This window comes from Lathyrus oleraceus, chromosome 5 (assembly GCF_024323335.1).
Source record: "Lathyrus oleraceus cultivar Zhongwan6 chromosome 5, CAAS_Psat_ZW6_1.0, whole genome shotgun sequence".
NCBI classification, from domain to species: Eukaryota; Viridiplantae; Streptophyta; class Magnoliopsida; order Fabales; family Fabaceae; genus Lathyrus; species Lathyrus oleraceus.
In genome coordinates, this window is record NC_066583.1 from 245365621 (window position 1) to 245392246 (window position 26626).

Below are 26626 nucleotides of genomic sequence, written 5' to 3' on the forward strand. Positions count from 1 at the left end.
CCCCCTTAAACTTGATTTTGTTACTCCAAAAAAATATCTTAACTTGATGAATTTTCATGCTTGGAATTCTTGGTGAAGATATCAGATGCTTGGTCGCATGACCGTCTCAACCAATATTGAGGCTTATAGAGAACTTTAAGTATTGGACCTTTATAAAATTAATTTTTTAAATATAATTAATTTAAATAAAATTTATTTTTCAGACTTTTTGAGATGCAATTTTTTATATTAAATTATCATAATCGAGTTTTCAAAAAATTTCTTTTCCAATGGATAGTAAAACTAACCCATTTAATCTTGGTTATGACATTTTGATCTTAGATTAATTTTAATTTCAAAAAAAAAATGTAACTAGAACTTTCATTTGTTTTATAGCAACATCAATGAAAAATTACCCATATTTTCATATTTATAATTTTTTGTTTATTTTAATGAATTTATCTAGAGACCATTTTTGCGATGTAATAAAAGCTTGATTTTTGTTGTTGTAATTTTGAGTAACCTAATTCATATTTTAAAGTAGACATTATATATTTTAAAATAAATCAAAAAAATAATTCATAAAATATATAAAAAATATTATAAATAAAAATTAAAGAGAACAAATTAGAACAATAGAACCTGATTTTCACATAATTAATTCTTACATTGTTACTTGTCATCTTTCATGTTCCGTCAAAAATAAATTGTTGATCGATTTAAATCCTCACCAATTGAAAAACATGACAAATAATTTCTCATCAAATATTCCATTCTCTAAACATACCATGGTATGTAAATTTCGAGTTGATATTGAACCTCCCACCCCTAGCTTCAGTTCCTAAGAGTATAATTGGAGTTTGCACATAACTATCAAGTTTTAGGACTGTAATGGTCTTGTAAATTGTAAGGAATGTGATCATAAAAAAGATGAAATGCTTATAAACTCTCTAATTGGGACACCATCTTTTTGTTCATTTTGTAGGTATAAAGCCTCGGTAATGGTATGTGGTCAATGACTTAGTAAATTTCGTGATCTAGTAGATTTTTCTATAGTTAGGGAATCACGCAATTGGAACTGGCTGATCAAAACTTCATTCTCATGTTTTGACTTTGTTAAATGTGGAAAATATATAAAGTAAAAGAACGAGTTGTTAAATGTTTATATGTGACAGTTCCCACACATGAAATCCAAATCTTACTTTATGTAGTAGAAGTTGAATGAGCCATTGACATTGAACAATGAGGAAATTCGACCAGTTAATGCTAAATTATTATTCTCTTACAATAACTAATTTATCTTCTACCAGATTTCTTAACGGTTAAACTTGCCAATGTCTACGATGATGCCAATTTCTTAACGGCTTAATCTTATATTTGTAAAATTAACATCATAAACCATCCTATAATATGTATAAAGAAAAACTGTAATTTGTATAACATTATGGAAAGTGAAAGGATCAGGTTTAATGTATATCTAATGACTAACTAATGAATTTTGCAGTATTGGTGAACAACGTGTCAGCTACTTAAAAATTGATTAAGAAGAGATCTTGATGAAACACCACCTTGTTTAGTATAAAAGCGTTTTATTAAATTTAGTTATTTGTAAAGATAATAGTTCTAGATATATTTTATTTTTCAGCCTTTGACTTTACATTTGTGTGTGTGTACAAGCATGACAAGTACATGCACATAACCAAAGAAAATTACCTAAGAAATACAATGTTAATAAAAATTTATGTTCTCTTGTTTTTACTATTTTATTTTGGCTTACTGGAGAGTACTTTTGGTACTCCTAACTTGTTTTGTTAGTTGATGTAATGTGGTTATTTATCTTGATTTTTATCATCTTTGCTATAAAATAAATACATACATAAAGTTAAAAAATGCATCCATTTAAATTTTTTAATATAAATAACCTCAATACACATTTAAGCAATTTATTTGTAACAATAATTCCTTACATATTTAAGCGAGTTATTCGTATTTATCATTCCTTAATACATGTGAAGCCAGTACATGTGAAGCCAGTACATGTGATAATATAACTAGAAGGTAGATCTTTAGACTTAAGATAATATACAAAATTGTCACTTTCAGGATGACATTGTAATAATACGACTTCGAAAATGTAATTTAAAGATTCCGATAATGTAATTTAAAGTTGTGATAATGCAGCTTTGAGAACGAAATTGTGATAATGCAGCTTGGAAGAGGATCTGGTGAATCCAATGCCATCCATTGGCATTGTGATAATGCGACTTAGAGTGGGATCAGATGAATTCATATCATTCTGTGGTATTGTGATTCGACTCGAAGGAGGATTAGAAAGTATTATATCTTGTATTCGCGATGATGGTGCTTGAATAACAAGATTCATGGTCCCAATCCTCTGAGTTGAAGCAGCAGTCAGGTTACCCCATTGTTGACTGCTAACATCCAGAGGACTTATCTTCTAACACTCCATAGTACTCCAGAGAACATCCATCCATCCCTGATCAATCTACAGGAGTAGGACAAGCAGCAGGAACTTGCTCAATGTCACATCTCACCCAGCTCCACTTCTAGAGACCAGACCCCTACATGTGACCTTCTTGAGCATACACACAGTTGACCCTACCCTTGTCAACTTAGCCCACACAGGTGTCTCTTCTTCCCGGTCAGAAGTAGGATCCAAACAAGAGTATCCCTTTGTTTGACACCTAAAAACATCTGTTCTTCAACCAGCAGCTGCATACTTGTTGAACAACATGTTCTAACATCACATAGAACATTGGTTCCACCTCCTTGGAACACACCCTCCTTGAAAAACTTCAAGGTCTTCATATACACTACCCAAGAGTGTAAAAGCATCAGTGCTCAGGTGATTCTTACCATCCTGACGTGAGTACATCATGATGAGTGGACTTGAGGGGACTCAAGTAGCTTTGACATCTTCAAAGGTTCTGATGAAATCTTGAACACAGCAGCCTTTCATCCACATGAGGGGAAACTACATCAGAGTTTGAGTTTTGCCAGGTATTATGCAGCGGAAATCATAATACAACTCAGCCTACGACCACACTTTTCACCAGATCAGCCACAAGGACCATACCAAGTTTGAATGTGATTCAATACTGGCACAGTTGTCCCACACACAGGCCAATTGCCAACCTCCAGATACAGGTACACATTATTCCTGTCATGAACAGTCCATCCACCTACTTCAAGGGACCATTCAGGGAAATTACAGAACCTTCCACTGGTTCCAAAATAACTTCTTGCAAGATACCAGAAAGTATCACCCACTTTAATATGATCATATCTAACGTAAGTTCAATAATCCATCCACTTAAATAGGATTAAATCAAATATTAGTGCAAGAATCTAACAAATACCTAACAAACATTTATTATAACCAGCTAGAACAATCCATCGAACACACTTAATGAAACAAAGAGAGGAGAAAAATATAATTTTTACTGACAAACATTTGACCTCAACAAAACTCCATAGCAGAAAACTCAAAATCCCAATGACAACAAAAATCATTAATTAAGAGAAAACTCACCTCATTTAATCAAGGAAATCATGGTTGTTGACTCTAGGAAAAAATCTCTGACAAAAGACCAATTAAACCGCAAGGTAGAAATGTTGCTGAATGAACAGACTTCATCTTTAACTGTTAGAATGAAGCTGTATAATTTAGAACAAGATTTATTACAAATTAGATTGGAAAAAATATATGGGAGAATAGGATCGGGAGAAATTGTGCAAATTATACCTATATTTAAATCAAACTTATGACAACTTTTGTCTCCATTGATTCAAGTTGAGTTGGTATTAACAATGGAAGGTATCTACGACTGTTGCATAATGGTTGAAGAGACCCAATTGAATATAAAGGTAGGGGTTGGAATTATGTAATGGGTTTATACATATAAATGGGTTAATTTGTTTTTTTCCAATAATAAAAATATTAATGTGTCTAAATATATAAAAAAAATTATAATAAAAATACAAGATATTGGAAGGAAGATTTTGGTAGGTGAAAAGAGTGTTAAAAATATTTAGGGGAGGATGTGAAACTTTTGAGAAACGGAATGTAACAACCCGTATAATATATATCTAGAATTATATCATACAAGTGTTAAATTTTGGTACTGTCACAACATAAGTTCCTAATGGCATCAATATATATACATGTCCAAACTAAAAACATCAATGGAACATGTTATACAATAATGCCTAAATAATAAAAATCTAAGAACTATGTATGAAATTCTGGTGTAGTCAGAATTCAGATGTTCTACTCCAAGTCATGACATCTGATCTAACATTGTAACTAATACAGCAAGATAGTTATTAATCACTGTACTGATATGCACACGTTCACAGATGTCACGACATCTCATTCTAAGTCACCCTAGAATGTATGAACACCTGGTGTTGTGCATCAGGAATAAGGATTCAACAGAAATCAATCCTAACACTCACTTCTGTTGTTTTCTTCCACAGTTATCAGCCTGATGTCTTACTGTTGATCAGCTGTTACATTGTTCCAGTGTGTTTGTATTTTACTTGTATTTCCTGAATTAAAGGTTGAACACGTTAATCTAATTTTCACTCATTAGATTGCTAACAACTAGGCTACTTGTTAGGTTCATTAATTGTAGGTTAGTAGTTGGTTTCCTGGTTTTTCTCTAAGCTGTTGAATCCCTGAAGAATAGCCTGAGAAAAATACTGACCCAGAAAAACCAATCATCCTACACTTTAGCTCCTGCTGTTGGGAATGAATGTCACAACATTCAGTCCGACATCCAGAACATATGCAGATTCTGTTATGTTCCTGGAACTGTACTGTGCTAAGTTTGCAGTACTGTAAAAGACTAACTAGTCTCTACTTCAGTATCAACCTTCAGTATCAACTGTCAAAACATCCAGTTTGACAGTTTCACATTGATCCTTCAGCCAGGTCTGTTATCCTTGAAAAGAACAGACTTAAATAAATACTGAACTGAAATTAACCTGCTTATCATTCAGTATCTACTGTCCATGATGAATGTTACAACATTCTGATTGACATTCAAACAGAAGGCTATATGCCAGGTCTGTTATCATCTTGATAAGCTGACTGGAATACCTACTGAGTTATGACAGTAATAAAAACACATGCAGAAGGAAAACAAACACAGGAAATTGTTAACCCAGTTCAGTCCAACATGACCTACATCTGGGGGCTACCAAGCCAGGAAGAAGATCCACTATTAGTAGTATCAATTCAGAGTTAAACTCACCCGTTTACAACTCCTCACTTAATCCCTACCCAATGCAATCTATACCTAGGAACTCCTAGATAGAAACCTCCAGTTTCCATTCCTATCACTACAAATACAATGTAATGTTAACACACCTTGAACTTGCTTCACAGCTTCATTCAAGAACAAAATCACTCTTGCCTACAGGCTTTGAGTTACAAAACTCTCAGCTTTTACCACTGAGAAACATATGGTAACCTTCCCACAGATTGGGAGGTTTACCTCACACACACCCCTAAATTTTCATTCTAAGAGGCTTACAAATACTAGGTTACAATCAGCTATTTATAACCTAATCACCCAACTGGATTTGGGCCTTCAGAAATCGCAGCAGACTTGTTCTTTGCTGTTACAACTTCAGCAGAAAAATTCTGCTACAAACAAGGTCTTCAATCCTAGAATCTCTCCATATATATCTCCATATTTTGAGCCTATATATCTTCTGATTGAGTCTTCAAGACCTCCACATGGGAGTTAGGATATTCACCAGATATCCTTGCTGATCCCAGAATATATACTGAATTAATTAATTCAGTTTTCTACACATGTGCGATGTCACAGCCCTGATGTCGTGACATCGTACATGACATATTGGTCCAGATGTTGAATTTCTTCAACCCAACATATTAAAACAACAGAGATGATTACATTATTTGTTTTCTAAAATTAATGCCAATCCTAAGGAATCAACAATCTCCCCCTTTGGCAAATTTTAGCTAAAACAAATAAATAGTACACTGGACAAAGCATTCCAATCTGGGAATGCTCTTCATCTCCGTCATTGGCTCCACCACCACAAACACCAAAGTTGGTGTACATGGGGAAGAAGAGGGACAAGACTTAGTTGTACCAGAACCCTTCCCCTTAACCGGAGAGCTTCCTGAAGAATATGTAATACTGAGTACATAGTCAATGTAACTCAGATCACAAGGCACAACTGTCTTCTTAACTCATATCACAAGACACAAGTGGTAAACCCAGTTGGTGGATCTTGTGCCTGATGCCAACTTCTGTTTGCTGCCACATCCACAGTTGGCTTGCTTCTGGTACATTCTCAACCCCAGGACTATATTTCTCTCCCCCTTTTTAGCTAAACATTTGTAAAGGTATCCTTCACAAAACCAGATCCAGGCGCAGCTTGCCCAAACCTTAACATACCCCATGATTCTGAGAATGGAGTGTTTTTCTTGTGAGAGGAAGAGGGCTAGTGCATCCTTTAAATAGTCCAACCCGTGCCTTGGAATTTCAGGAAGAAATAAATGCTTGGTCAAGATGCATTTATTTTTGCTGAGAAACAGTCAGAGAATCACCAACAAAATCTCAGATTATCTTTGAATACCTTTTATAGCTCTTGACTGTTTCTTTTCCAAAACAGCCGTTCCAGTGCATGGAGACTATTCCATATATGCAGTCAGACACGTTGCACGCGATGTCTCAACATTTCCTGCATTCTGCTAGTACTCAACATTTTCCAAGGTTCCTGTCATACCTCCAGAAGAGACTTGACATCTGGCACTGATACAGTCAAATTCCCACACTTCAGCAGATGGTTACTCCCCCTGTTCCACACAGCTGTAGCCATCTGGCTTATTCTGATTTACCAGAATTTGACACATCACCTTCACAATTCCTACTGACTTTAAGTTTTAGAAGGAATTATCAGCATTTTCCAGGGCAATGTCATGACATTCGGTCAGACATTCTTCAGCTTACTCAGCCTTGACACAGCATCCTGATAACTGACAAGGTGCCATACCTGGTTATCTGAGTACACATAGACCACAAGCTTGATGATTACTTGCAGCTTCAAGGACAGAACTCCCCCTGTCATGGACGCCCTACTCTCCTCTTGAAGCTTGGAGATCACACATGAGCATATCCAACACCCCAAAGTTGGACCTTCACATACTTCCTGATTCAAAGAGAATCCAGACCACTTGATGAATGGAAAACGTAAGACGCATCTTCATGTCTTCAAGAGCACACCCTCTGTTCAACCCTCTTAGCTGAACACATTCACACTCTGTGTCAATCTCTCTTCTAATCAGAACAGAAGACCACTTCACAAGATGTTCCAACATCAGTTGGGACATCCTTCACAACAAGGAGCACCATCTGATAGTCTTCATATATCACTGAGTCATCAGCTTGATTAAGAAGACCCCAGACCTAACTTGGGACATATACATTTTCATCCCATTACAAGAGATAATCTTCCATAGATGGCTCAGAACTTCTACCACAAGCTCCAAGGAATGAATAGAAAGCACCTCCTTTAGTCTTCAACTTACTACTTTTCTACTCAAGAGTAATTTGTCTCAGACTTTCCTCAAGAATAATCAGCTGCCATATGTTGATTATCTTGATTCTTCGAACTCACTTCTGAGGTAACTCAATTGCCACTGGTTGATTACCTCCTTCATGAATCCTCATGTGAAAAGGTCAAAAGCTGCTTTTTGACCTCCCTAAGTTTATCAGACTTCTCCCAAAGATATTCTGACCTTCCAAGTGAGACTAGAACTTCAAGCTTTTTGAAGTATCCAATCTACAACCCTGTAGACCTTTCTATCTCAAGTTGATGTGCCACCTCACCAACTAAGAATTTGATGTTGAACCAAATGTCACAACATTGTGTTTTGACATCTAGCTGTTGAATTCAGCTCCTTCTTCTGCCACTTGAAAGAACTTCCTCCCTTCACAGAACTGAGTTCAATGTTCTCATAGACTTGATTGTGGAACCAAGTTTGAGTAAACACCCTCCATCCTGCAGGTTTGCAGTTAAGTCATCCAAGCTCACACCTTGATGAATCCCTGCTTCTTCTCCAAAGACATCAGACACTCTGATGTATGAGTCTTCAGAAGGACCAGTTAGAACCAACCCTTCAGCTCTACCAAGGATTCCATATCCTAAGGCAAGGCTGTTTCCATGATGTCAAGACTGTTGCCACTAGTTCTTGACTCCACAGTGTGCATAAGCTAATGCACTTCCTTACCTGGATCAGAAATAAACTGATCCAAGCAACCACCATCAAGACTATGATGTCTCCTTCTTCTTGTACATACCAAGGGTGAGTCATGTTTCTTGCCAGGAAACCTTTTCAGAGATCATATGCTTTTGCTGCCACCAAAGATATAGATCATAAGCCAATGTACTATCCTTCCTGTGATTTTGCACAGGGTCTTGAAGAAGCGATGTTCCAACATCTTTAAGAACATCCGTTATCTTGAGCTCCAAAGATAATCAATTAAACACTTGTACTTGACACAAGTAGACATTGATCTTAAATCCTTTCCCAATTTTCCTTTCAGATACTTCCACCATAAGAATACTTTGAAAGTACTCTTCTTGTGTCAACATCTTCTGCTTGCAAGCACCTAGACAATTTTGAAAGTCTTCCCAGATTAAATTCACCCTTAGGAATGAGAGAGATGAATTCTTCCTTGCACATTGTGTCACACAACTACCAGAACCCATGTGACACAGGTCAACAGCCAACCAGATCCTAGGCTGACCATAAGTACTAGATGAACACCAGTCAATAGCAGATATGCATTGCCAGAGCATACTTCATCAACCAACCTATGAATCTTCATATTCTCACTCCTTGAGAGAACTGCCACTTCTGATCGTGGTGCTTGAATAACAAGATTCATGGTCCCAATCCTCTGAGTTGAAGCAGCAGTCAGGTTACCCCATTGTTGACTGCTAACATCCAGAGGACTTGTCTTCTAACACTCCATAGTACTCCAGAGAACATCCATCCATCCCTGATCAATCTACAGGAGTAGGACAAGCAGCAGGAACTTGCTCAATGTCACATCTCACCCAGCTCCACTTCTAGAGACCAGACCCCTACATGTGACCTTCTTGAGCATACACACAGTTGACCCTACCCTTGTCAACTTAGCCCACACAGGTGTCTCTTCTTCCCGGTCAGAAGTAGGATCCAAACAAGAGTATCCCTTTGTTTGACACCTAAAAACATCTGTTCTTCAACCAGCAGCTGCATACTTGTTGAACAACATGTTCTAACATCACATAGAACATTGGTTCCACCTCCTTGGAACACACCCTCCTTGAAAAACTTCAAGGTCTTCATATACACTACCCAAGAGTGTAAAAGCATCAGTGCTCAGGTGATTCTTACCATCCTGACGTGAGTACATCATGATGAGTGGACTTGAGGGGACTCAAGTAGCTTTGACATCTTCAAAGGTTCTGATGAAATCTTGAACACAGCAGCCTTTCATCCACATGAGGGGAAACTACATCAGAGTTTGAGTTTTGCCAGGTATTATGCAGCGGAAATCATAATACAACTCAACCTACGATCACACTTTTCACCAGATCAGCCACAAGGACCATACCAAGTTTGAATGTGATTCAATACTGGCACAGTTGTCCCACACACAGGCCAATTGCCAACCTCCAGATACAGGTACACATTATTCCTGTCATGAACAGTCCATCCACCTACTTCAAGGGACCATTCAGGGAAATTACAGAACCTTCCACTGGTTCCAAAATAACTTCTTGCAAGATACCAGAAAGTATCACCCACTTTAATATGATCATATCTAACGTAAGTTCAATAATCCATCCACTTAAATAGGATTAAATCAAATATTAGTGCAAGAATCTAACAAATACCTAACAAACATTTATTATAACCAGCTAGAACAATCCATCGAACACACTTAATGAAACAAAGAGAGGAGAAAAATATAATTTTTACTGACAAACATTTGACCTCAACAAAACTCCATAGCAGAAAACTCAAAATCCCAATGACAACAAAAATCATTAATTAAGAGAAAACTCACCTCATTTAATCAAGGAAATCATGGTTGTTGACTCTAGGAAAAAATCTCTGACAAAAGACCAATTAAACCGCAAGGTAGAAATGTTGCTGAATGAACAGACTTCATCTTTAACTGTTAGAATGAAGCTGTATAATTTAGAACAAGATTTATTACAAATTAGATTGGAAAAAATATATGGGAGAATAGGATCGGGAGAAATTGTGCAAATTATACCTATATTTAAATTAAACTTATGACAACTTTTGTCTCCATTGATTCAAGTTGAGTTGGTATTAACAATGGAAGGTATCTACGACTGTTGCATAATGGTTGAAGAGACCCAATTGAATATAAAGGTAGGGGTTGGAATTATGTAATGGGTTTATACATATAAATGGGTTAATTTGTTTTTTTCCAATAATAAAAATATTAATGCGTCTAAATATATAAAAAAAATTATAATAAAAATACAAGATATTGGAAGGAAGATTTTGGTAGGTGAAAAGAGTGTTAAAAATATTTAGGGGAGGATGTGAAACTTTTGAGAAACGGAATGTAACCCGTATAATATATATCTAGAATTATATCATACAAGTGTTAAATTTTGGTACTGTCACAACATAAGTTCCTAATGGCATCAATATATATACATGTCCAAACTAAAAACATCAATGGAACATGTTATACAATAATGCCTAAACAATAAAAATCTAAGAACTATGTATGAAATTCTGGTGTAGTCAGAATTCAGATGTTCTACTCCAAGTCATGACATCTGATCTAACATTGTAACTAATACAGCAAGATAGTTATTAATCACTGTACTGATATGCACACGTTCACAGATGTCACGACATCTCATTCTAAGTCACCCTAGAATGTATGAACACCTGGTGTTGTGCATCAGGAATAAGGATTCAACAGAAATCAATCCTAACACTCACTTCTGTTGTTTTCTTCCACAGTTATCAGCCTGATGTCTTACTGTTGATCAGCTGTTACATTGTTCCAGTGTGTTTGTATTTTACTTGTATTTCCTGAATTAAAGGTTGAACACGTTAATCTAATTTTCACTTATTAGATTGCTAACAACTAGGCTACTTGTTAGGTTCATTAATTGTAGGTTAGTAGTTGGTTTCCTGGTTTTTCTCTAAGCTGTTGAATCCCTGAAGAATAGCCTGAGAAAAATACTGACCCAGAAAAACCAATCATCCTACACTTTAGCTCCTGCTGTTGGGAATGAATGTCACAACATTCAGTCCGACATCCAGAACATATGCAGATTCTGTTATGTTCCTGGAACTGTACTGTGCTAAGTTTGCAGTACTGTAAAAGACTAACTAGTCTCTACTTCAGTATCAACCTTCAGTATCAACTGTCAAAACATCCAGTTTGACAGTTTCACATTGATCCTTCAGCCAGGTCTGTTATCCTTGAAAAGAACAGACTTAAATAAATACTGAACTGAAATTAACCTGCTTATCATTCAGTATCTACTGTCCATGATGAATGTTACAACATTCTGATTGACATTCAAACAGAAGGCTATATGCCAGGTCTGTTATCATCTTGATAAGCTGACTGGAATACCTACTGAGTTATGACAGTAATAAAAACACATGCAGAAGGAAAACAAACACAGGAAATTGTTAACCCAGTTCAGTCCAACATGACCTACATCTGGGGGCTACCAAGCCAGGAAGAAGATCCACTATTAGTAGTATCAATTCAGAGTTAAACTCACCCGTTTACAACTCCTCACTTAATCCCTACCCAATGCAATCTATACCTAGGAACTCCTAGATAGAAACCTCCAGTTTCCATTCCTATCACTACAAATACAATGTAATGTTAACACACCTTGAACTTGCTTCACAGCTTCATTCAAGAACAAAATCACTCTTGCCTACAGGCTTTGAGTTACAAAACTCTCAGCTTTTACCACTGAGAAACATATGGTAACCTTCCCACAGATTGGGAGGTTTACCTCACACACACCCCTAAATTTTCATTCTAAGAGGCTTACAAATACTAGGTTACAATCAGCTATTTATAACCTAATCACCCAACTGGATTTGGGCCTTCAGAAATCGCAGCAGACTTGTTCTTTGCTGTTACAACTTCAGCAGAAAAATTCTGCTACAAACAAGGTCTTCAATCCTAGAATCTCTCCATATATATCTCCATATTTTGAGCCTATATATCTTCTGATTGAGTCTTCAAGACCTCCACATGGGAGTTAGGATATTCACCAGATATCCTTGCTGATCCCAGAATATATACTGAATTAATTAATTCAGTTTTCTACACATGTGCGATGTCACAGCCCTGATGTCGTGACATCGTACATGACATATTGGTCCAGATGTTGAATTTCTTCAACCCAACATATTAAAACAACAGAGATGATTACATTATTTGTTTTCTAAAATTAATGCCAATCCTAAGGAATCAACAATGTACAATATCTTCATTGCACACAACTCCACAGCGGAAGATCATAATGAACAACAACTCTTGAAACATCCATAACAGTTTCTCTTAGATTCAACCTGTAAAGAATACCTGGAAAATAACAACAATAATGGGATGAGATAATAATCTCAGTGAGTTCTCCTATCCTATGGGTCCACTCGGCTCTACAGGGTTTTCTAGTCAATATCCAACTCATATCCAACTCGAGTCAACAAGGGAACGAAGACTTGAGCGATGGGGAAACTATCTCGCAATTGTATGGCAACATGCATCTGAGTTCTCATAACTCAACCACGATCATTATTCAGATCATGACGCATCAATTCCCGAACGGACTTACGTCTAAGCCAGGCCCGGTTCATGCATGCTCGTATGATTCGACTTTCGCGGTGGATATCTGGTTCCCCTATAGGACTCAAACCCACTTTTAAGAACCATCACTCGTATGGGACTCGAACCCACTTTGAGTATCTTTCACCGTATGGGACTCTAACCCACGTGAGCATCTTTCACCGTATGGGACTCTAACTCACTTAGGTGTCCACCTTTCCCCCATGTTCGCCATGGTTGGGGCTCAAACCCAATTGAGGCTCGAATCATTGGTCCCACATCCCAATGCTTACTCATCTAGGCATACCACAAGAGATGTGTACCACCACAGAAAAACTCACATTCTGAATACATGATCGGTTCCATAATCATTGGTTCCACGAACCATAACAATTCATCAATCGCGGGTGACTTCATTCACCACAATACACAAATAATAACATAGCATGTTCCATACAATGCGTCTCATTCTCAATCATGGCAACACTTCGTCCACGACCTCCACATAAGCGTCGTACGAATGAATATCGTATTCTCATACATATATCTCACATGTTCCATAACCTAGATTATATTTCTAAGTTATTAATCACGTTATTCTCCTAGATTTCCTCACTCATCTTTGTAAGATTTTTAATCATGTTACTTCACCTTCCACATAACAACAATATTTAATTTTCATCATGATATAATTCATGGCATTTATAAATCACATAATATTTGATAACATGGAACAATAATAATAGCCCTTTCTGATAACTCTCTCCCCTTCTATCCTACCTACCACCTCTCTTCTTATCCACTTCTTTTTTTCTTCTTTATAACCACATAAAATACATATATAATATTTATAATATCAAGTAGTAATACAAAATATCCCAATTGATATTTTGTCTTCCAGTACCAATTGACCAATTATTAATGTTACCAAAAATGTCCTCTCTTGTACTTATTAATATTGGTTTGTCTCTTTATTAATAATTAATCCGTTCAGAGTTCACTGGTTACTCTATTGGTTCCAATTGACAGCATTTAGAGCACATAGGAGCTCTAATTGTTACAACTAACAAAAGATATAGTACACAGGTACTCAATTGATCTCAACTGACAACTAATTGAGCATTTAAGGGAATATGGGATATTACACGGAAGACTACCTTTATTATTGAGTGTTTATAATTTTTGGCTTGATACAAACTCAAGTACATCACCTCTATTTATACTAGTGGCATTCTTAAATCAATGACTAGGATTTTGCCACCACAAACTTAATCTAATGACTATAAATCACTCTCTAGAATAATAACTTATCATTATCTTCTAGAGAGCTCTATAAGTCTCTCTAGAATATGATTCTAGAAGTTGGACCTACTATAACACAAGTTTGGGCTTAAAATTACTAAGGCCCAAAAACTAACAAACCCAAATTCAATTTAAATATTCAACACTCCCTTAAACTTGATTTTGTTACTCCAAAAAAATATCTTAACTTGATGAAGTTTCATGCTTTAAATTCTTGGTGAAGATATCAGATGCTTGGTCACATGACCGTCTCAACCAATATTGAGGCTTATAGTGAACTTTAAGTATTGGACCTTTATAAAACTAATTTTTTCAATATAATTAATTTAAATAAAAATTATTTTTCAGACTTTTTGAGATGCAATTTTTTTATTAAATTATCATAATCGATTTTTCATAAAATTTCTTTTCCAATGGATAGTAAAACTAACCCATTTAATCTTGGTTAAGACATTTTGATCTTAGATTAATTTTAATTTCAAAAAAAAAAATGTAACTAGAACTTTCATTTGTTTTATAGCAACATCAATGAAAAATTACCTATATTTTCATATTTATAATTTTTTGTTTATTTTAATGAATTTATCTAGAGACCATTTTTGCGATGTAATAAAAGCTTGATTTTTGTTGTTGTAATTTTGAGTAACCTAATTCATATTTTAAAGTTGACATTATATATTTCAAAAAAAGTCAATAAAATAATTCATAAAATATATAAAAAATATTATAAATAAAAATTAAAGAGAACAAATTAGAACAATAGAACCTGATTTTCACATAATTAATTGTTACATTGTTACTTGTCATCTTTCATGTTCCATCAAAAATAAATTGTTGATCGATTTAAATCCTAACCAATTGAAAAACATGACAAATAATTTCTTATCAAATATTCCATTCTCTGAACATACCATGGCATGTAAATTTCGAGTTGATATTGAACCTCCCACCCCTAGCTTCTGTTCCTAAGAGTATAATTGGAGTTTGCACATAACTATCAAGTTTTAGGATTGTATTGGTCTTGTAAATTGTAAGGAATATGATCATAAAAAAGACGAAATGCTTATAAACTCTCTAATTGGGACACCATCTTTTTGTTCATTTTGTAGGTATAAAGCCTCGGTAATGGTATGTGGTCAATGACTTAGTAAATTTCGTGATCTAGTAGATTTTTCTATAGTTAGAGAATCACACAATTGGAATTGGCTGATCAAAACTTCATTTTCATGTTTTGACTTTGTTAAATGTGGAAAATATATAAAGTAAAAGCACGAGTTGTTAAATGTTTATATGTGACAGTTCCCACACATGAAAACCAAATCTTACTCTATGTAGTAGAAGTTGAATGAGCCATTGACATTGAACAATGAGGAAATTCGACCAGTTAATGCTAAATTATTATTCTCTTACAGTAACTAATTTATCTTCTACCAGATTTCGTAACGGCTTAAACTTGCCAATGTCTACGATGATGCCAATTTCTTAACGGCTTAAACTTGTCAATGTCTATGATGATGCCAATTTCTTAACGGCTTAATCTTATATTTGTAAAATTAACATCATAAACCATCCTAAAATATGTATAAAGAAATAATGTAATTTGTATAACATTATGGAAAGTGAAAGGATCGGGTTTAATGTATATCTAATGACGAACTAATGAATTTTGCACTATTGGTGAACAACGTGTCAGCTACTTAAAAACTGATTAAAAAGCGATCTTGATGAAACACCACCTTTCTTAGTATAAAAGCGTATTATTAAATTTAGATATTTGTAAAGATAATAGTTCTAGATATATTTTATTTTTCAGCCTTTGACTTTACATTCGTGTGTCTGTACAAGCATGACAAATACATTCACATAACCAAAGAAAAATTACCTAAGAAATACAATGTTAATAAAAATTTATGTTCTCTTGTTTTTACTATTTTATTTTGGCTTACTGGAGAGCACTTCTGGTACTCCTAACTTGTTTTGTTAGTTGATGTAATGTGGTTATTTATATTAATTTATCATCTTTGCTATAAAATACATACATACATAAAGTTAAAAAATGCATCCATTTAAATTTTTTAATATAAATAACCTTAATACACATTTAAGCAATTTATTTGTAACAATAATTCCTTACAATTTTAAGTGAGTTATTCGTATTTATCATTCCTAAATACATGTGAAGCCAGTACATGTGATAATATAACTAGAAGGTAGATCTTAAGACTTAAGATAATATACAAAATTGTCACTTTCAGGATGACATTGTAATAATACGACTTCGATAATGTAATTTAAAGATTCCGATAATGTAATTTAAAGTTGTGATAATGCAGCTTTGAGAACGAAATTGTGATAATGCAGCTTGGAGGAGGATCTGGTGAATCCAATGCCATCCATTGGCATTGTGATAATGCGACTTAGAGTGGTATCAGATGAATTCATATCATTATGTGGTATTGTGATTCGACTCGAAGGAGGATTAGAAAGTATTATATCTTGTATTCGCGATGATGGTCCAGTCATAGTTTTTAGCAATGGTTCAGGAATTGACGATGGAGTAGATTCCATCATTTCAGTAACATTACCCCTTTCATTAGTTTATTATGGATTTGCTTTCTTCGTCACATTATTCCCGATAGTTATTAATTTCCAAAATATTATAGATAAATTACTTTTATTTTTTATCCCATACATTTCATAATTTATTTAATATTTCAACTCAAAGAATCAATGTCTCTCCTACAAATTATAAGCATATCACATCATAACAATGAGGAACATTAGATTCATATAAAGTGAAGGATTTCAATGATGTGTTCAAAAATTCTACGAGTGAAAGATTTTTGAGTGTTTCCATTAACTCCTACTTCAAGCTTCAAGAATCATTTCTAAATTATGATCACTATGGTTTTATAGCATGCCCGCTACTAACGTTTGAAGAGAAGGATTTCAATGGTGTTCAAAAATTCCTCGAGTCAAAGGTTTCTGAGTGTTGCCATTAAATCGTGCTTCAAGAAACATTTTTGAATTATAATCACCAAAGTTTGATAACTTGCGCACTATTTTTCTTTGTATCCCAAATGCAAGCATATCCATCACAAACTAAATAAAATACAATAAAAAAATTAGTGGAAGATATAATTATAATTCATCTCAGATCTAGAAAAGAAGAAATAAATTGTTGATACCTGAGGTCTAGTTATTATGGGCAAATCAAAATCAATAAATATGATGTCAAAATTCACACCAATCAAGAAAAGTTGCATTACTTCTTGAGCATTGTTTGCAGGTTCTGTTCGAATGCCTATTGATTCATTATGAACAATAATAAAACATAAGAATATATATATATATATATATATATATATATATATATATATATATATATATATATATATATATATATATATATATATATATATATATATATATATATATATATATATATATATATATAGCTTTGAATATAGGAGTGAGACCCCTTTAATGCACATCCCAAAAGGAAATTAAAATATGTAGATAAATGCAACTAGAAATCAGACTTAATTGGGACATGAAATAATACACAAATTGAACTTATAATCCAACCACTTTAATATGATCAAATCTAACGTAAGTTCAATAATCGATCCACTTAAATAGGATTAAATCAAATATTAGTGCAAGAATCTAACAAATACCTAACAAACATTTATTATATCCAGCTAGAACAATCCATCTAACACACTTAATGAAAGAAAGAGAGGAGAAAAAAAATAATTTTTACTGACAAACATTTGACCTCAACAAAACTCCATAACAGAAAACTAAAATCCCAATGACTGCAAAAATCATTAATTAAGAGAAAACTCACCTCGTTTAATCAAGGAAATCACGATCGTTGACTCTAGGAAAAAATCTCTGACAAAAGATCAATTAAATCGCAAGGTAGAAATGTTGCTGAATGAACAGACTTCATCTTTAACAGTTAGAATGAAGCTGTATAATTTAGAACAAGATTTATTACAAATTAGATTGGAAAAAATATATGGGGGAATAAGAACGGGATAAATTGTGCAAATTATACCTATATTTAAGTCAAACTTATGATAACTTTTGTCTCCATTGATTCAAGTTGAATTGGTATTAACAATGGAAGGTATCTACGACTGTTGCATAATGGTTGAAGAGACCCAATTGAATATAAAGGTAGGGGTTGGAATTATGTAATGGGTTTATACATATAAATGGGTTATTGTGTTTTTTTCCAATAATAAAAATATTAATACGTCTGAATATATAAAAAAAATTATAATAAAAATACAAGATATTGGAAGGAAGATTTTGGTAGGTGAAAAGAGTGTTAAAAGTATTTAGGGGAGGATGTGAAACTTTTGAGAAATGGAAGACTACCTTTATTATTGAGTGTTTATAATTTTTGGCTAGATACAAACTCAAGTACATCACCTCTATTTATACTAGTGGCATTCTTAAATCAATGACTAGGATTTTGCCACCACAAACTTAATCTAATGACTATAAATCACTCTCTAGAATAATAACTTATCCTTATCTTCTAGAGTGCTCTATAAATCTCTCTAGAATAGGCTTCTAGAAGTTAGACCTACTATAACACAAGTTTGGGCTTAAAATTACTAAGGCCCAAAAACTAACAAACCCAAATTCAATTTAAATATTCAACACCCCCTTAAACATGATTTTTTTACTCCAAAAAAATATCTTAACTTTATGAAGTTTCATGCTTGAAATTCTTGGTGAAGATATCAGATGCTTGGTCGCATGACCGTCTCAACCAATACTGAGGCTTGTAGTGATTTTTAAGTATTGGACCTTTATAAAATTAATTTTTTAAATATAATTTATTTAAATAAAATTTATTTTTCAGACTTTTTGAGATGCAATTTTTTCAATTAAATTATCCTAATCGATTTTTCATAAAATTTCTTTTCCAATGGATAGTAAAACTAACCCATTTAATATTGGTTAAGAAATTTTGATCTTAAATTAATTTTAATTTCAAAAAAAAAAATGTAACTAGAACTTTCATTTGTTTTATAGCAACATCAATGAAAAATTACCTATATTTTCATATTTATAAATTTTTGTTTATTTTAATGAATTTATCTAGAGACCATTTTTGCGATGTAATAAAAGCTTGATTTTTGTTGTTGTAATTTTGAGTAACCTAATTCATATTTTCAAGTTGACATTATATATTTTAAAATAAATCAAAAAAATAATTCAAAAAATATATAAAAAATATTATAAATAAAAATTAAAGAAAACAAATTAGAACAATAGAACCTAATTTTCACATAATTAATTGTACATTGTTACTTGTCATCTTTCATGTTCCGTCAAAAATAAATTGTTGATCGATTTAAATCCTAACCAATTGAAAAACATGACAAATAATTTCTCATCAAATATTCCATTCTCTGAACACACCATGGCATGTAAATTTCGAGTTGATATTGAATCTCCCACCCCTAGCTTATGTTCCTAAGAGTATAATTGGAGTTTGCACATAACTATCAAGTTTTAGGACTGTATTGGTCTTGTAAATTGTAAGGAATATCATCATAAAAAAGATGAAATGCTTATAAACTCTCTAATTGGGACACCATCTTTTTGTTTAGTTTGTAGGTATAAAGCCTCGGTAATGGTATGTGGTCAATGCCTTAGTAAATTTCGTGATCTAGTAGATTTTTCTATAGTTAGAGAATCACACAATTGGAACTGGCTGATCAAAACTTCATTCTCATGTTTTGACTTTGTTAAATGTGGAAAATATATAAAGTAAAAGCACGAGTTGTTAAATCTTTATATGTGACAGTTCACACACATGAAATCCAAATCTTACTTTATGTAGTAGAAGTTGAATGAGCCATTTACATTGAACAATGAGGAAATTCGACCAGTTAATGCTAAATTATTATTCTCTTACAGTAACTAATTTATCTTCTACCGGATTTCTTAACGGCTTAAACTTGCCAATGTCTACGATGATGCCAATTTCTTAACGGCTTAAACTTGTCAATGTCTACGATGATGCCAATTTCTTAACGGCTTAATCTTATATTTGTAAAATTAACATCATAAACAATCCTAAAATATGTATAAAGAAAAACTGTAATTTGTATAACATTATGGAAAGTGAAAGGATCAGGTTTAATGTATATCTAATGACGAACTAATGAATTTTGCACTATTGGTGAACAACGTGTCAGCTACTTAAAAACTGATTAAGAAGGGATCTTGATGAAACACCGCCTTGTTTAGTATAAAAGCATTTTATTAAATTTAGTTATTTGTAAAGATAATGGTTCTAGATGTAATACCCTAATTTTGACCCTAAGATCCCTCATGGCATCATATCATTGCACATTGCATTTGCCTCAAGGGTCATAGCATCTTGGCTCTTTAACCCTAGGGTTGGGACTTGTGCGAGTTGGTTTGAGACCACCAAGCATGCTTGAATTGTATATTATTGCTTTTCTTATTTTGTTTACTAACCAAAAGCACAAAAATATGTCACTAACTTGTTTTGTTTTAAAGCTTAAGCAGTCATGTAATCCAAGGCTCCTAGAAGGCCCCTATGCCCATTGAAGTGGCCAGATGAAGATGAAAGCAAGCATGACAATGGTTCCCAAAGCTCTCAATCATCATATATGTCTCCCAAGTATCTCAATTTGTCAATTTTATCAATATAAACCAAAGGGCTTGAGGATTGTTTCCCAAGGAAACCCTAATTCAATTGTGCATTGACTGTGCCTTGCTCATGAAGCAACCTCAACCTATGATCAAGTTCAATCAAGGGAAGTTCTTTCATTCATAATTTTATGCATATATGAGCCTATGTGAGTGTCCTCAATCATTCATTCATCAAGATTTGAAGTTTGGCTTTGAGAAGTGTATCAGTCAAGTCATCTAACTATTTTAAAATCCACTGACACCTAACTTTTGATGTGTTTGTCATATGATGATGACCCCAAGATAAAAAATGTTATTAAGAACCATATTAACAACTTTCAGGTTCATCAAGAATCCATTTGAAACTTAGAAGGTCATCATTCATTTCAAAACATTATAGGTCATTTTGACTAAAACCCTAATTTTGGGTCAACTTCCAAAGGACCTAAGTCACTCATTTTTTATGATTTTGAGGTGATACAAAGTGCATTATAAATTTTACGATGTCTACTTCAAATTTTATTTTTTTACAAAATTTCATAATCCTAAAAGAAACACATGTGATAATACAAAACATTATAGGTCACTTTGGACCAAAGCCATTGAATCTTGAAAAAGTCCAACTTAAAGTGCCCATAACTTTTTCATCAAAAATCAAAATGATGCAAAATTTAAGTTCAAATTAATTTTCTTGAAAAGATCTACAACTTTTATGTTGAAGGTTTTTGCAAATACATGTTTTGTACCTTGAACTTCATGGCCAGTTTTCATAAATTTCCAAACTCCAAATGGATTTTTGTTCAACATAGATTTTGTTCCTTATGTCAAGACCTTTCCAACCATTACTCATATGCCTATGTTTGGATTTTCCAAATGGAATTTTCGAAGAGAGGGACTTTTGTGACCATTTATGCATTTCATGTTGAAACTTCATACACAAGCCAATGCCATGCAATTTGCACGTCCAAACTTGCTTCAAATCATTTCAGCTTGCAAAACCATTTGATTTTGGGCCTCAAATGCGCCTGTACAGGCCCATGCATGGAGGACCCAATTCTCATGCACACAAGTTTGTCACACTCTCCCTTGGATCTCAGCTATAAATAAGCACCTTACTTCATTCAATTGGTAATCCGAAGGCGCCTGAAACCCTACTGGAATCATTTTCGAACCTTTCACCAAAGGAATTTGAATTTTCATTTCTCTTTTTCAAGTTTGATTTTCAACAACATCAGTTGATTTTCAATACTAATTCCTAAGCCTTCCACTCATACCATACATCAAGATCAAGCTGCAAGCAAGCATTTGGTTGGATCGTGTTTATCAAAGCTGCACTTCAAAGGTTTGCAGCTCAACTGTTTTGCTTCGAATCTCACTATATATTTTGCATTGCTTGTGCTGGTTTGGTTTTCTGAAGTCCTCATGTGAGAGGCAAGCCAATGGTGGCTATAATTTTGTGAATTGTTGAACTTCAAATCAAGTACCTAGATTTTCCATCTCTGATTTCTCCTTCCATAGAGATCTAGAGAACAATCCAAGGTTACAAGGGTGATGTACATCACCCCAACTTTAATTTGGTATAAGGATCGTGTGATTTGGTTGAGGTTGCAAAACCTGCAACTGGTGGGCGGATTTTGCCTTCTCACCGGAGAAGACGGTGGTTTCCATAACCGTCCCCACGTGTTTGAACCATGGCCTTTGGATCCAGCTCTCCAGATCTAATCTTGACCTTTGTTTGTTTTGACTATTTTTAATTCATGGTGTGATGTTGTTGACTCATGATCACCATGCGCGCGCGCCTCATGTCCCTTAGATTAGCCACGTCAATTAATGAATGTTGATCCAACACTTCCTGATTTTCCTATTTTCTTAATTTCTGTTTTATTTTCTTTAATTCTTTTTATTTTCAAAAATTCATAACTTCTTTATTTGGAATCACAAAAATATGGGACCAATTGCAAAAAAATTCTCTTAAATTCTAGTTTCATAATCTGATTTTTAATTATTTTTGTGATTCCATTTAATTTTTTGTGTGAATTATATCATTTTTGATTGTTTTTAATTCATTTAAAATACCTTTTGATATTCAAAAATGCCAAAAATATTTTCTTAACATCTTTGGATGATGATAAGTCTATGAAAAATATTCTCATCAATTTCTTAATTGATTTGAGATTTTATTCCAATTATGTTATTTTTCTTCATTTTTAATTGTTTAAAATTAGTTTCTGTTTTCAAAAAATGTTGAGAAAATTTGTCAAACCTTGTTTGACCATGTTAGACTTATGATGATCCAATTGGACTTATCCAAGTTGATTTGAATTGGATTTGAAGTTTGACCTCATTTTGTTTGTTTTATTTTATGTATTATTTTAATTCCAAAAAATACCAAAAATATGTTTGACCTTTCTTGACTTCTAATATTCATTTCACTTCTGTTTACCATTGATTGATGTTGATTCCATTCACATTTGATCATTGTGCTTTGGTTATGTCATTTGAATTTTCATTTTGTACATTCCATCTTCATCTCTCATCTTCTTCTTTTTCTTTTGGCCAATGAGTTAATGATTTGTGGTTAGCCTTGACATATGAGGGACTTAACCTTATTTGATCCAAATTAAATTCAACTTGATCAAAGATCAAGTGAGTTGCTTTGTGTCCAAGATAGGTTACTTCTTGGTCAAGCAAAAAACCTAAAATCCATACAAGGTCATTCTTCTTTTCTTTTGGCATGGAAAGTTGTAGGAGCTTGGCTTACTAGTCATGGTCTCTAACTTGTGTTTATTTGCCTATAGTTTTATTGATCGGCCTCAGATAGGTGTGACTACTACATTAGCCCACTTACGATTGCTTAACATAGCACTAAATTGCCTTATGGCACACTAACACTAACTACTAATTACTAACTTTTAATTCAAGCATTTAATTCTTGCAATTTACTTTAATGCAATTTAATTTCTTGATCATTTATTCATATTGCCCTTTTCCTTTTGCTCACTTGAGCTCATGTTTATGTTTATGCCATTTGCCTTTTGCTCACTTGAGCACATTATTGTGTAAATATACTATTGCCTTGTGCTTTGTTTTGTCTTTGTTTGTGTGAGCCCAATGCAAAAAGGAGAAAGGACTTAGAACTAGGACCTTACCTATGCTTAATGGAGTTCAAGAGCAACTAGGCCTCATGCCTTTAGAATGCTTAATCTTGAAATTGACTTGAAAGGACCCCTAATCTAAACTCTCTTTGTCCATTCCTCTTATTGCACTGTGAACTTTTTGAGTGTTTGTTCTTGTGTGATAGGGATTCCAAGCTTGAGCTAATTAGAAGGACCATTGTCATGAACATCCAAAAGAGAGACAAGCCAAATGGAGATCCTAGGAGCTTGATTGAATATTTGCTTGATTTCTTGAGTTAATGGCTTATTGCTTGCTAAGTCCAAAGGAAAGGAGCATCTTGAATCATCTTTATGATCTCAAGAAAGGAACTCCAAGGGTTTTATTCTCTTCTCTCATCTTTGCATGCTTTAGGACTAGCCCTTCTCTTCTTCTCTCCACTCTAACCCAAGCCAAACTCATTTTGTGCAAACATTGACATTGTTTTCAAAAATTAGAAACCTAGGCCATATGCCTTTGATTTTTCAAACTCTTTTCATTAATACTTATTTTGAATTGAATCTTAAGTCAACTTTGACTTCATTTTGTGAATACTTCTAATTTGTAAATACAACTCACTTCAAGTGCTTTTTTTTGTGGTTCCAATGGCCACCTTTGTTAAAACTTTTTCATAAACATTAGTCATAGGTTTGAGTTATCATAGTGGTTGATGTAGACCTCACCTTATCCTTAGTGATTGGACTATGAGTCTTCCATACTTATTATAGGGTGGATCCCTCACTAGTATGTTGAAGCTCTCCTCACATGGTGGATTGTTGGTTTAGGTTGAGTTTTCTCCTTTTGATAACAAAAGACCTTAAGGCTTTTGTCCAAATCAATTCACCAACTTATTTTGAGATTTTTACCCTGAACTACAAGGTTTTGATCCTACCTTTGTGATGGTACGTAGGCAATGGGTTTATCCATTCAAACAACAAAATTGTAAATAATTTGTATATTCTTTTCTCATCTCCCCAATCATGTTTTCACAAATATTTTCACAAATACCAACCTACCATACAACATTTGCAAAAAGGGCTCCCTTAGAGTACTAAGGATGTTTTGGGTGCTTAAAACCTTCCCATTGCATAACCAACCCCCTTACCCAGATCTCTGACATTTTTATTAGTTTTTGATTTGATAAAACTTCTTACTTGGTTTTTGTTCGCTTTCTAACCGTTCCTTTGGATAAATAGAAGTGCGATGGCGACTCGAATTGTATCATTTACTTTTGATTTAGTCAATAAATCTAAAGGTAACGAATACCCCGCTACACTAGATATATTTTATTTTTCATCCTTTGACTTTACATTCGTGTGTCTGTACAAGCATGACAAATACATGCACATAACTGTAACACCTCAAAATTTGCCCTCATCTCTTGGGACTAGCATTAACATATTGCATATCATTTTAGGTCATTAGGCATTGCATATTGCATATCATGTGGTTACATTGTGCCAGTCATCCTCACAGGTCTTGTTCAGAAGATGAGGAAGTCTAAGTGCAAGCCTAGGGTTTATTGACTGATCATGGCCATCTGAGGATTGGGCTGTGAATTGGGGTTTTATGATTCTCAATGGATGTTGGTCTTCATCTTGATTGCAATGATACATCATCATCATCATGGTTGGATGTCATCAGGAGATTGAAGAAGATTCCTTGAGATTAGGGTTTTGACCACTGGTCAACCCTAATCAGTTGCATTGGGCCAGTCAGGGCATGATCAGGAGATGGGGTTTATGATGGATAATATAGTTATATTGTGCTTATTGAGACTAGGGTTTCACCCTTGAGCCATTTCAGTTGAAGATTGGAGCTCAAATTGATCTATGCATTGCCAAATTCATCTGTCAGATGAAAAAGTCAACTGTGGTCAACTGTACATGATCTGATGGATGTGGAGGTGAAAACAAGTTGAAGACACTTCATTCATGTTGGAACAAGTGTTATTTGACATCTCAAAACTTAAAAATGAAGAAAATCAAGTCAGGACAAAAACTGCCAAGAATAGAAAGGGACTTGTAATTGAAGTTTCCAAAAATGGAAAGTTTTTGACCTCAAGGCCACGTGTCCAAGGAAGCTTCAAATGAAAAATTGTTCAACATGAAAGTTGTAGATCTTGTTCTCACCTTTCCAAAAAGTCCAAGAACTTGAAAATCCAATGTATGGTTTGAAAATTAGGGCTCAGTGAAATTCAAAAATGACCTGTAATCAGGAGGCCATAACTTCCACATGGTTTGTCCAAATTGCAAGTTCTTTATATGCACAAACTCCATTTGACATGTACTTTCATGGTGCATAATTGGATTTTTCCAAAAGTGGTCAATGCAAAAGGTCAATTTTCAACTGGACAGTTAAATTGGACCAAGGGCAAAATTGTCCAACTTTCAAAATAATTGGAATTTTTGAGTGGGGATTTTTGCTACACCTCATGAATGACATTTAAAATGTGTTGGAATAATCATTTCATGGCAAAGGCTTGTGGTTTGGAATTTGGCTTGAAAATGGAAATGGTTAAAATTGGATATTTTGCTACCACATAGTGAAATTGAGAAATAAGCATCCAATGAGAGTGAGGCAAGTGGCAA

The 26626-nt window shown here is 34.0% G+C and overlaps 2 long non-coding RNA genes across 9 annotated transcripts in view; one reads left to right on the forward strand and one right to left on the reverse strand.

The window, feature by feature from the left end:
- LOC127083488 (uncharacterized) overlaps nt 1-26626 on the reverse strand; it is a 114699-nt gene that overhangs the window by 15404 nt on the left and 72669 nt on the right. For 4 of the 7 annotated variants that reach the window (XR_007788437.1, XR_007788432.1, XR_007788438.1 and 1 more), the window contains exon 1: nt 3746-3906. The exons of 2 other annotated variants lie outside the window; for them this stretch is intronic. This is a non-coding gene — a long non-coding RNA (uncharacterized LOC127083488). Of the gene's footprint in view, nt 1-3532; nt 3658-3745; nt 3907-26626 lie in introns of those variants that run through there. One more of the 7 variants, XR_007788433.1, reaches the window with a different exon arrangement.
- Nucleotides 3776-26626, forward strand: part of LOC127083493 (uncharacterized) — a 108645-nt gene continuing 85794 nt past the window's right edge. Inside the window, exon 1 of one of the 2 annotated variants that reach the window (XR_007788446.1) lies at nt 3776-3867. This is a non-coding gene — a long non-coding RNA (uncharacterized LOC127083493). Of the gene's footprint in view, nt 3868-10346; nt 10439-26626 lie in introns of those variants that run through there. The other variant, XR_007788447.1, reaches the window with a different exon arrangement.